Below are 13,704 nucleotides of genomic sequence, written 5' to 3' on the forward strand. Positions count from 1 at the left end.
AGAAAGATATCAAAGGAAGTTAAACAAACTACGAAATACAAAATAAGAGAATATTCCGCCTACTTTCTAAAAACAAACAAAATATAGGTGCAGGGTGTGGTGTAGTGACCACTGTGTCCACTAGGGGGTGCTGTGTGGATGTCCGAGGAGAGAGGATGAATGGCAGAGTCATGAGTGACCATTATGTATCTCAAGGTGGGTGGCCTTGAGAAGGAGACTGATGTGTGTTGATCAGCATTGATACTGCTGACATGTTGTGTCAATGTGTCAGGGAGAAGTCTCCGGGTAACTGGGGAGACGGGTGAACCTACTTACCTACAAACGCACCCAGGGGGTGTGTTTAAGAACGCTAGTCCAAAGTGTGTGTGAATGGTTCAAGGACCTGTGATGAGGTCATAGCCATGTGACCCGGTGGGCGTGGCTACGGACCATATAAGGTGGCCAGCGTAGGTCACATGGGTGAATGCAGGGACCTGGTTGGTCCGTTGTAAAAGGACCCGCTGGGAGATGTGTCTCCTGGCTAACAGCATGGGGAGCGACTGTGTGTAATGGCTGCACGTGCCTGAGGATTCCCTGGAGGGAATGGATGTCTGTAGCATGGAGAAACAGCCATGAGGAAACCCTGACATGGATGAGATAACTATGAGGCTGAAGAGCCTGTGTATGCCAACCTGTGTGACCACAGGGAGGACAGAGAGAAGCTCTGTCAAGGACGCTATGCTGATATGAACTTTATGTTGCTTGCTTTGGTTTATGCTGCATAAATAAACCGCATGGACTATAATGGTTTTATGGAAAACCCGTGCCGGATCTGGTTTTGTGGCGGCTAAGCAAGTGATCCCCTATGTGAATGACAGCGCTACCTCACAAGGGTAAAGAACAAACAGCAAAGCAATAACCCTAGATGGTCTTTCACTGACTGGCTTAAACTACAGCAGTATGGCTGGGCATCCAAATGAGACTATCAGCAGCAGGAAATACCAGCAGGAGAAAAGTATATAAAGCTGCACCCAAAAGATGATAGGGCAGACAAATGAGTAAATGAAAACACATGCTACCCTAAAAAGACTGAAGCAATGATAACAGAAATTAAACACCAAGAGAAAAGGTGTATCTCCTCTGGCACTGCGGACAGAGAAGCTGACCACAAAGCATAGGTTTAAGGGTCTCTCCATCCATTTATAAATGAGTTTATAAAAAATTGATTTGCCATTTTAGAAACTCCTAAACAAGTGTATGGAGAGAGGCCCACCATGTATCCATTTCTGGATGTATCAGGGCTCTGGAGTCTAAATCGAAGCTAGTTTGATTGGAGCCAGTAGAAATGTACAGACTATGAGCTTTAAAAAGAAAACGATAAAGAACAGCAGTTATTAATATTGGCTAAATGTTTTATTAGGAATTATAGACATGTTTATAATGTTAATTGTGAGGAGCTGGCCACGGACTAAAGACTATTGGACCAATGCACAGAGTGGAGACCACGGCTCTACGGGTTGCAGACTTTTTCCAGCACGGAGAAGTGGTTACGTTGATCTTATTGCTGTGTTTTAATAGTGATTTGCTTGCTCATCAGTACGGCCTCAGCAATCAATGTTTCCATTCAGTGTTAGCAAGCATTGTGTTAGGCGTCGGGTTCCGGGCGCTGCACAGCGGGAATCCCGAGCCTTGCCATCTGCGGTCTCCCATTCCCCTCCGGCCGCAGTGGAGCCTGCTCAGCAGACTTCACGATCCCGGCGTTCTGCCCACACCAGCATTGTGGGTTCGATTGCTCCTGCAACCTCTGGTCCAGCTATGGCCGTGCAGCCTGTCCAGCAGCAAGACACTCCAGAGTCCAAGTGTTTCCTTCACTCCACTGAGCATGCTCATGAGACGATCTCCCATTGGGGATCGGGAGTCACATGCTCAGGTTCTTCCCCAGTTCTGATTGGTCCATCTGGAGGATCAGGAAGGTCCCAGAAGGGCACAGCTATAAAGGCTCGCATGGCCGCCCCGCCATGCACTATGATAGACTCTGAGGCTAAAGCATTTAGTGTGTGTGTGATGATGGATGAATGAGCCTGGTGACTGACGCATTATATTTCCCCCTCCCTTTGATACTACGTTTGTGTTAGGGTGATGGATTAGAGTCAGCACGTTTGCTCTACACTACATAGCGCCGCAGTGTTGCTCCATATCCACCGCTAGCGCCTAGGGCGTTGGCCAGTATAGGCCTCTTTGGCCACTGCTACCACAGCGTCCGCTACTCACGCCGTGCACTTTCGTAGCGCTTTCCAGTCCGGTTACTGGACTGGTTAGTGGCGTCCGTCAGGGTGGATACTGCACTCCTTGCAGCAGTGGTTCACACTCCGTACCTGTGACGCTAACAGGTTGCGGTTGTTCGCCGGCAGGCACGTGTTACGTGAGGTAACGGCGCACGTGTCTGTTAGCACCGGCTCAGTAGTTACGTGCCGGTGTCCGGCTTTACTCCTACACGCCTTTCTCTCTTTGTTAGCAGCAGCAGGTCACCGCTGCACAGTGGGCCCTGGGCTGGGAACGCACCTTATATATTATTTAATCTTATTTGGTGCGTTCCACCAGCCCCGTAACACATTGGAAGACTTGCTGGTTGGATCTTATGTATACATAAGGTCAGACAGGAGATTGCCAAAGGTAAATGTAAAGCAATCATTTTATTAATCTCACGATTACCTTGGGGTCTCAAGCCACTGTGCTCCCAGCAAATAGGCACATTGTGAGGAGTGCGGACGGGGACAGTAGACCCAAGGGAGCCGTCACCACAGGGGTTCTCACATGCATTTGAGGTGATGGGCTTATGGAACATTAATTGAGCTTAAATATGTGTAAGGGGGAGGGAGGAAAAGAAGCCACATGTTTAGTCAGGCAGTTGTGGGAGTGACATTGAGGGGAGAGGATCTAGGTCCTGGAGCCATGGATGGATAGCCTATGGAGTTTTGGAAATTGGTTGGCAGCTGAACTGGATCCCCCTGCTACGGTTGAGGGATCTGTCATCTGGATTTCACAACTTTCTTAAGGATTGTTTCTCCTGGATACATGGGCGTCGGTTGCGTTATTTGTCTTCTGGAGGAGCCTGGAGTGTGACTACAGACTATACTAGCGGGATATACAAAATCTGTGGGACAACTAAAAGTTGTGAGGCAGTGAGTTTTGCCTGATACGGGGGGAAGTGGGACTACCGGCCCCAGGATGGGATTTTGTGGTAAGGAATAAAAAATAGTTGCATCATTAATCTGCCTAGGTGATTATAACAAACGACAAACCTCAGATCGTCACATTAACAATATAAATACCTTTTATGATCTACTATTATAAGGCCCTATTTATAATAAAGAAAAATAGTGATTTACCATAGTAAATTTGCTATTACTACTTAGTGCCCAAGTGGCTTACCAACTACACAGCCCTGAGTGGCACGCAACAGGCTTGACCGAAATCTATTATCTCCTTGATATTCTATTAACCCCTTTCCCTTTATCACCCCCTTAGTTAGGGAAAAATAATAAAATAAAAAAAATGTATTTATTTCCATTTTCCCATTAGGGTTGGGGCTATAGATAGGGTTGGGGCTAAAGTTAGGGTAGGGTTGGGATTAGGGTTAGGTTCGTGGTTGGGGTTGGGATTAGGGTTAGGGGTGTGTTGGTGTTAGGGTTGGAGTTAGAATTGTGGGGTTTCCACTGTTTAGGCACATCAGGGACTCTCCAAACACGACATGGAGTCTGATCTCAATTCCAGCCAATTTTGCATTTACCCCCACATACAGGGTATCAGCATACGCAGGACAAATTGCATAACAACTTTTGGGGTCCAATTTCTCCTGTTACCCTTGGGAAAATAAAAAATTGGGGGTGAAATCATTTTTGTGAATAAAAAATCATTTTTTATTTTGATGGCTCTACATTATAAACTTCTGTGAAGCACTTGGGGGTTCAAAGTGCTCACCACACATCTAGATAAGTTCCTTAGCGGATCTACTTTCCAAAATGGTGTCACTTGAGGGGGGTTTCCACCGTTTAGGCACATCAGGGGCTCTTTAAACGCGACATGGCGTCCAATCTCAATTCCAGCCAATTTTGCATTGAAAAGTCAAACGGCGCTCCTTTCTTTCCGAGCTCTGCCATGCGCCCAAACAGTGGTTTACCTGCATATATGGGGTATCATCGTACTCAACACAAATTGTACAACAACTTTTGGGGTTCAATTTCTCCTGTTACCCCAGGTAAAATAAAACAAATTGGACCTGAAATAAATTTTTGTGAAAAAAAGTTAAATGTTAATTTTTTTTTTTTAACCCCTTAAGCCCCAAGGGTGGTTTGCACATTAATGACCAGGCCAATTTTTACAATTCTGACCACTGTCCCTTTATGAGGTAATAACTCTGAAACGCTTCCATGGATACCGGTGATTCTGACATTGTTTTCTCGTGACATATTGTGCTTCATGTTAGTGGTAAAATTTCATTCAAATAACTTGCGTTTATTTGTGAAAAAAACGGAAATTTGGAGAAAATTTTGAAAATTTCGCAATTTTCCAACTTTGAATTTTTATGCCCTTAAATCACAGAGATATAGCACACAAAAAACTGAATAAGTAACATTTCCCACATGTTTACTTTACATCAGCACAATTTTGAAACCAAAATTTTTTTTTGTTAGGAAGTTATAAGGGTTAAAAGTTGACCAGCGATTTCTCATTTTTGCAACAGCATTTTATTTTTACGGACCACATCACATTTGAAGCCACTTTGAGGGGTCTATATGATAGAAAATACCCAAAAGTGACACCATTCTAAAAACTGCACCCCTTAAGGTGCTCAAAACCACATTCAAGAAGCTTATTAACCCTTTAGGTGCGTCACAGGAATTTTTTGAATATTTAAAAAAAATGAACATTTAACTTTTTTTCACTAAAAAAATACTTCAGGTTCAATTTTTTTTAATTTACCAAGGGTAACAGGAGAAATTGGACTGCAAAAGTTATTGTGCAATTTGTCCTGAGTACGCCGATACCTGATATGTGGGGGGGAACCTGTTATGATTGAGTCACCGTAGGAGGCAAAAACAGAAATGCTAGCTAAGTCCTGAAAACCAGAGAAGTTGGCAACTATCAGATTGCAGACCCCTGAACCTATCAACACAACTAGCAGTAGCCGTGGGGGGTTCCTACGATGACCTAGACCCCTCGATCACAGCCGGAGAGATACATAGGCCTAAAGAAGGAAAGGGGAAATCTAACTGCCCCAGAGCAGACCCCAAAGCAATAGGCAGCCCCCCACATATAATGACGGTGAAGCAAGATGAAAACACTTACACAGACAGAAAGACAGGCTGAGCAAAGACGGGGCCCAAAAACTACCTAGATAGGAACGGATAGGAAGGCTGCTGTCTGCAATCTGCCAAAACCCTATCAGAGACAAAAGCCAACAAGCTGATATAAAAATGGCCCTGAAGCAACTAAGCTTCAAAACTAAATCAGCACTCAGGTACCCTCAGAAGCCAGAGCTCACGGAACACTGCTCACTCCAGCAGGGAGTGGCAGAATCCAAAAAGCAAGAAAAACAAAAACAAATCTTAGATGCAAAAGGCAAAACAGAAAACTTAGCTTTAGGAGAGCAGAAATCAGACTGGTGTCCAAGAGTCCACAGAGAAATCACCCGCAGGGCAGCAAGGGCGTAGGCTGCCTTAAATCCAGTCAGTGACTCCACTCAGCCAATCGTCTTCATTAGTCCCAGGTGTCTGATAATCAGGCTCACTAACTTCCTTCACTAGAATAGGGAGTTCACCAGGCCTCAGTGACGGAGGGGAAAATGAACTCACAACAGTACCCCCCCTTGAGGAGGGGTCACCGAACCCTCAACAACGCTACCAGGGCGATCAGGGTGAGCCCGATGAAAGGCACGCACCAATCTTTTGGCATGAATATCAGAGGCAGAGACCCAGGAATTATCCTCCTGACCATAACCCTTCCACTTAACCAAATACTGGAGTCTCCGTCTAGCCAGACGGGAATCCAGTACTTTCTCTACCTCATATTCCAAGTTACCTTCAACTAATACAGGGTCCGGAGGTGCCACCTCAGGCACAACTGGCTCAACAAACCTCTTCAACAAGGACTTATGGAACACATTATGGATTTTAAATGTGACAGGAAGAGCCAAACGAAAAGAGACCGGATTAATAATCTCCAAAATCTTGTAAGGTCCAATAAATCTAGGCTTAAACTTAGGAGAAGCCACCTTCATAGCAATATTTTTTGATGATAACAACACCATATCACCAATCTTAAACTGGGGACCAATGGTCCTATGTCGATTGGAAAACCGCTGGGCCTTTTCCTGGGAGAGAGATAACTTATCCACCACTTGGTCCCAGATCTGGTACAGTCTCTCCACCACAGTGTCAACACCTGGGCAGGCAGAAGGCTCCACCTGCCCTGAAGAAAATCGAAGGTGAAAACCAAAGTTACAAAAAAAAGGTGACATCAAAGTGGCAGAACTAGCTCTATTATTTAAAGCAAATTCGGCCAAGGGCAAAAATGAAACCCAATCATCCTGATCAGCGGAAATAAAACATCTCAAATACGACTCCAAGGTCTGGTTTGTTCTCTCTGTCTGCCCATTGATCTGAGGGTGAAAAGCAGAGGAGAAGGACAACTGAATTCCCAACTTGGAACAGAACGTCCTCCAAAATTTAGACACAAATTGAACTCCTCTGTCACAATGTTACAATGTTCTCAGGAATCCCGTGCAAGCGAACCACCTGTTGCAAAAACAGAGGCACCAACTCAGAGGAAGATGGCAACTTAGGGAGTGGTACAAGATGAACCATCTTAGAGAACCTATCACAAATCACCCAAATAACAGTCATTCTTTGAGAGACCGGCATATCAGAGATGAAATCCATTGAAATATGGGTCCATGGCCTCCTGGGGACCGGCAAAGGCATCAACAACCCACTAGAGCGAGAACAAGATTTAGACCGGGAGCAAGACCCACAGGACTGCACAAAATTCCTGACATCATGAGACAAGGTGGGCCACCAAAAAGAGCGACTCACTAGATCTCTAGTACCAAAAATACCTGGATGACCAGCCAATGCAGAGCAATGAACTTCAGACATCACTCTCTTCTTCCACTGGTCAGGAACATACAACTTTCGACGGGGGCAACGCTCAGGTTTGTCCTCCTGGAACTCTTGCAGAGCAAGTCTCAAATCGGGCGAGATGGCAGAAAGAACTACCCCTTCGCCTAAGATGGTGGCAGGCTTGGTCACCACAGGAGAATCAGCAAAGAAACTCCTAGAGAGGGTGTCTGCCTTGACATTCTTAGTTCCAGGAAGGAAAGAGACCACAAAATCAAAACGTGTAAAAAACAAGGCCCACCTAGCCTGTCTAGGGTTCAAGCGTTTAGCCGACTCTAGGTAAATCAAATTTTTGTGGTCAGTGAGGACCACAACTTGATGTTTGGCTCCCTCCAACCAATGTCTCCACTCCTCAAATGCCCATTTCATGGCCAACAGTTCCCGATTCCCCACATCATAGTTACGTTCAGATGAAGAGAACTTACGGGAAAAGAAAGCACAGGGATTCATTTTAGATGTTACCGGATCCTTTTGGGACAACACTGCTCCTGCACCAATCTCAGAAGCACCTCTACCTGGAACGGGAGTGAGATATCAGGTTGCCGCAGAACCGGGGCGGAGGTAAATCTACGCTTCAGCTCCTGAAAGGAAGCAACCGCCTCCGGAGACCAATTCAACACATCCGCACCCTTCCTGGTCAGGTCAGTCAATGGTTTGGCAATACTAGAAAATTTTGCTATAAATTTCCGATAAAAATTAGCAAAACCCAAAAACTTCTGGAGGGCCTTCAAAGAAGTGGGCTGAACCCAATCATAAATGGCCTGTACCTTGGCCGGGTCCATTTCAATAGTTGACGGCGCCAAAATAAATCCCAAAAAAGAAATTCTCTGTACTCCAAAAAGGCATTTTGATCCTTTGACATACAGAGAATTCTCTCTCAAGATCCGGAACACAGTCCGAACATGTTCCACATGAGAATCCCAATCCTTGGAGAAGATGAAAAATATCATCCAGATAGATAATCAAAAATTTATCGACAAAGTCTCGGAAAATATCGTTCATGAAGCACTGGAAGACAGAAGGGGCATTAGTGAGCCCAAAAGGCATCACCAGGTACTCAAAATGTCCCTCCGGAGTATTAAACGCCGTCTTCCATTCATCCCCATGCTTAATGCGGATAAGATTATACGCCCCCCTGAGGTCAAGCTTGGTAAACCAGAAGCACCTCTGACTCTAGAGAATAGATCCGAAATCAGGGGTAACGGATACTGATATTTAATAGTAATTTTATTGAGGGCACGATAATCAATACAAGGCCTTAAAGAACCATCCTTCTTGGCCACAAAAAAAAAACCGGCACCTAAGGGTGAAGAGGATGGTCTAATATGACCCTTCTCCAACGCCTCCTTAATATAGGACCGCATAGCCTCGTGCTCGGGTACAGATAAATTGAAGAGCCGACCCTTGGGAAATTTACACCCCGGGTTTAGTTCAATTGCACAGTCATAACTCCTATGAGGAGGCAAGGATGCAGACTCATTCTCACTAAATACATCATAGTAGTCCGCCAAATAGTCAGGAACCTCATGCGACTGAGGAGAGGTGGAAAAAAACCGGAGCCTCACTAAAGGTACACCGGCAACCCCAACTCACCACAGACACAGACTTCCAAAACTGGATTATGAATCTGCAACCAGGGAAACCCCAGAACAACGGCATCATGCAGACCATGCAACACCAAAAATCTGCAATTTTCTTGGTGGTCTGGGGCGACCCGCATGACCAACTGGGTCCAAAACTGAGGTTTATTTTTAGCCAGAGGGGTAGCATCAATCCCCCTCAAAGGGATAGGCGTCTGCAGGGGTGTCAACGGAAATCCACAACGTTTAGCAAAATCCAAGTCCATTAGGTTTAGCGCTGCTCCCGAATCCACAAAAGCCTTGGCGGAAAATGTGGACAGGGAACAGATCAGAGTAATCGCCAAAAGAAACTTAGGCTGAACCCCACCAACAGAAAACGTGTGTGCAAAGCGTTTCTCACATTTAGGACAAACAGAAATAACATGTGAGGCATCTCCACAGAAAAAACACAGCTTATTACGCCTTCTAAATTCCTGACGTTGCGCCTTAGACAACACTCTATCACATTGCATAGGTTCAGACGTCTGTTCAACTGGTGGCAACACCTCTCGTGTAATCATGCGTTCACGTAAACGCCGATCAACCTGAATGGCTAAAGACATAGAATCGTCCAGACCAGAGGGAACAGGAAATCCCACCATAGTATCTTTTACGGCTTCTGACAAACCCTTCCGAAAGAGAGCAGCCAAGGAACTATCATTCCAGGTAGTAAGGACCGCCCACTTTCGGAACTTTTGACAGTACAACTCTGCAGATTCTCGACCCTGGTTCAATGCTAACAGGGTCTTTTCAGCCTGATCAATAGCATTAGGTTCGTCGTACAGCAACCCCAAGGCTTGAAAAAATGCGTTCACATTAGTCAGAACAGGGTCATCTGGTTTCAAAGAAAACGCCCAATCCTGGGGATCGCCACGCAGCAAAGAGATGACAATTTTAACCTGCTGCGCGGGGCTCCCTGACGAGTTAGGCTTCAAAGCAAAAAATAATTTACAATTATTTTTGAAACTCAAAAATTTAGATCGATCCCCAAAAAATACATCAGGTGTGGGGATCTTTGGTTCAACAGCATGTGAACGAGCAAGATAGGCGGAAATTCCTCGCACTTCAGCAGCGAGCTGCTCCACACGATCAGACACTTGCTTTATCTCCATTGAGAGAAAAAAAAAATTCCCCCTACGGCCTCAGAGATATAGAGGAAAGAATATACACTTTTTTTTTTTTTTTTTTAAACACAATTCTTTCCTGCTATTGAGTACCCCAGGATCTGCGGTTGGGCGGGTGATTCTGTTATGATTGAGTCACCGTAGGAGGCAAAAACAGAAATGCTAGCTAAGTCCTGAAAACCAGAGAAGTTGGCAACTATCAGATTGCAGACCCCTGAACCTATCAACACAACTAGCAGTAGCCGTGGGGGGTTCCTACGATGACCTAGACCCCTCGATCACAGCCGGAGAGATACATAGGCCTAAAGAAGGAAAGGGGAAATCTAACTGCCCCAGAGCAGACCCCAAAGCAATAGGCAGCCCCCCACATATAATGACGGTGAAGCAAGATGAAAACACTTACACAGACAGAAAGACAGGCTGAGCAAAGACGGGGCCCAAAAACTACCTAGATAGGAACGGATAGGAAGGCTGCTGTCTGCAATCTGCCAAAACCCTATCAGAGACAAAAGCCAAAAAGCTGATATAAAAATGGCCCTGAAGCAACTAAGCTTCAAAACTAAATCAGCACTCAGGTACCCTCAGAAGCCAGAGCTCACGGAACACTGCACACTCCAGCAGGGAGTGGCAGAATCCAAAAAGCAAGAAAAACAAAAACAAATCTTAGATGCAAAAGGCAAAACAGAAAACTTAGCTTTAGGAGAGCAGAAATCAGACTGGTGTCCAAGAGTCCACAGAGAAATCACCCGCAGGGCAGCAAGGGCGTAGGCTGCCTTAAATCCAGTCAGTGACTCCACTCAGCCAATCGTCTTCATTAGTCCCAGGTGTCTGATAATCAGGCTCACTACCTTCCTTCACTAGAATAGGGAGTTCACCAGGCCTCAGTGACGGAGGGGAAAATGAACTCACAACAGGAACCACTGTTTCGGCGCATGGCAGACCTCAGCAGGGAAAGAGTGCCATTTGACTTTTTCAATGCAAAATTGGCTGGAATTCAGATCGGACGCCATGTCACGTTTGGAGAGCCCCTGATGTACCTAAACAGTGGAAACCCCCCCAAGTGACCCCATTTTGGAAACTAGACCCCCCCAAGGAACTTATCTAGATATGTGGTGAGAACTTTGAACCCACAAGGGCTTCACAGAAGTTTATAACGTACAGCGGTACAATTAAAAATCATATTTTTTCCACAAAAATGATCTTTTCACCCTCAATTCTTATTTTTCCAAGGGTAACAGGACCCTAAAAGATATTGTGCAATTTGTCCTGAGTGCGCTGATACCCCACCTGTGGGGGTAAACCACTATTTGGGCGCAAGGCAGAGCTCGGAAGGGAAGCAGCGCCATTTGACGTTTTTGGCTGGAACTGAGATCGGACACCATGTCGCGTTTGGAAAACCCCTGATGTACCAAAACAGTAGAAACCCCCCATAAATGACACCATTTTGGAAACTAGAACCCCTAAGGAACTTATCTAGATGTGTGGTGAGCACTTTGAACCCCCCAGTGCTTCACAAAAGTTTATAACGCCCGTGCGTGAAAATACAAAAATCGTATTTTTTCCACAATCATGATCTTTTAGTCACCAATTTTTTCATTTTCCCAAGGGTACAAGGAGAAATTGGACCCCAAAAGTTGCTGTCCAATTTGTCCTGAGTACGCTGATACCTCATATGTGGGAGAAAACTACTGTATGGACACACGTCGGGGCTCGGAAGGGAAGTAGTGACGTTTTGGAATGCAGACTTTGATGGAATGGTCTGTGGGTGTCATGTTGCTTTTGGAGAGCGCCTGATGTACCTAAACAGTGGAAACCCCCCACAAGTGACCCCATTTTGGAAACTAGACCCCCTTATCTAGATGTGTGGTGAGCACTTTGAACCCCCAGTGCTTCACAGAAGTTTATAACGACCGGGCGGGAAAATAAAAATATCGTATTTTTTCAACAAACATCATCTTTTAGTACCCATTTTTTTTATTTTCCCAAGGGTAACAGGATAAATTGGACCCCAAAAGTTGTTGCCCATATTTGTCCTGAGTACGCTGACACCCCATATGTGGGAGAAAACTACTGTATGGGCACACGTCGGGGCTCGGAAGGGAAGTATTGACGTTTTGGAATGCAGACTTTGCTGGAATGGTCTGCGGGTGTCATGTTGCCTTTGGAGAGCCCCTAATGTACCTAAATAGTGGAAACCCCCCACAAATTACCCCATTTTGGAAACTAGACCCCTAAGGAACTTATCTAGATGTGTGGTGAGAACTTTGAACCCCCAAGGGCTTCACAGAAGTATATAATGCCCAGGCATGAAAATAAAAAAAATCATATTTTTTCCACAAACATGATCAATTAGTCTCCAATTTTTTTTATTTTCCCAAGGGTAACAGGAGAAATTGGACCCCAAAAGTTGTTGCCCATATTTGTCCTGAGTACGCTGACACCCTATATGTGGGAGAAAACTACTGTATGGGCACACGTCGGGGCTCGGAAGGGAAGTAGTGACGTTTTGGAATGCAGACTTTGATGGATTGGTCTGCGGGAGTCATGTGCGTTTGGAGAGCCCCTGATGTACCTAAACTATTGAAACTCCCCACAAGTGACCCCATTTTGGAAAATAGACCCCCCACGGAACTTATATAGATGTGTGGTGAGCACTTTGAACCCCCACGTGCTTCACAGAAGTTTACAACGCCTGGGTGTGAAAATAAAAAAATCATTTTTTTCCACAAAAATGATATTTTTGCCCCCAATTTTTTATTTTCCTAAGGGTAACAGGAGAAATTGGACCCCAAAAGTTGTTTTGCAATTTGTCCTGAGTATGCTGATACCCTATATGTGGGGGTAAAACACTGTTTGGGCGCATGGCAGAGCTTGGAAGGGAAGGAGCACCATTTGACTTTTTCAACGCAGAATTGGCTGGAATTGAGATCAGACACCATGTTGCATTTGGAGAGCACCTGATGTGCCCAAACAGTGGAAACCCCCCAATTATAACTCCAACCCTAACCCCAACACACCCCTAACCCTAATCTGAGCCCTAACCCTAGCCCTAACCCTAGCCCTAACCCTAACGGGAAAATGGAAATAAATACATTTTTTTAATTTTATTATTTTTCCCTAACTAAGGGGGTGATAACGGGGGGTTTGATTTACTATTTATGGCGGTTTTTATGTTTGGCGGCTGTCGCACGCTAAAAGACGCTTTTTATTGTAAAAATAGTTTTTGCATCACCACATATTGAGAGCTATAATTTTTCCGTATTTTGACCCACCGAGTCATGTGAGGTCTTATTCTTTGTGGGACGAGTTGACGTTTTTAATCGGTACCATTTTTGGGCACGTGACATTTTTTGATCGCTTTTTATTCCGATTTTTGGGACGCAGAATGAACAAAAACCAGCGTTTCATGAATTTCTTTTGGGGGGGTGCGTTTACACCGTTCCGCGTGCGGTAAAATTGATAAAGCGCTTTTATTCTTCGCGTCGGTACGGTTACAGCGATACCTCATTTAGGTCGTTTTTTTATGTTTTGTCGGTTTTTTGCAATGAAAACAATTTTATATAAAAAATAATTATTTTTGCATCGCTTTATTCTGCGAGCTATAACTTTTTTATTTTTTTGCGGATGCTGCTGTATGGTGGCTCGTTTTTTGCGGGACAAGATGACGTTTTCAGCGGTACCATGGATATTTATATGTGTCTTTTTGATCGCGTGTTATTGCACTTTTTGTTCGGTGGTATGATAATAAATAATTATTTTTTGCTTCGTTTTTTATTTTTATTTTTTAAGGGGTTCGCTAAAGGG

The 13,704-nt window shown here is 44.8% G+C and overlaps 1 protein-coding gene across 4 annotated transcripts in view; it reads right to left on the reverse strand.

Moving 5' to 3' along the window:
* MPHOSPH9 (M-phase phosphoprotein 9) overlaps nt 1-13,704 on the reverse strand; it is a 285,436-nt gene that overhangs the window by 216,207 nt on the left and 55,525 nt on the right. The gene's annotated exons all lie outside the window — the stretch shown is intronic.

The sequence above is a fragment of the Dendrobates tinctorius genome, unplaced genomic scaffold (assembly GCF_039654945.1).
Source record: "Dendrobates tinctorius isolate UK_male_01 unplaced genomic scaffold, ASM3965494v1 ptg000090l, whole genome shotgun sequence".
Lineage (NCBI taxonomy): Eukaryota > Metazoa > Chordata > Amphibia > Anura > Dendrobatidae > Dendrobates > Dendrobates tinctorius.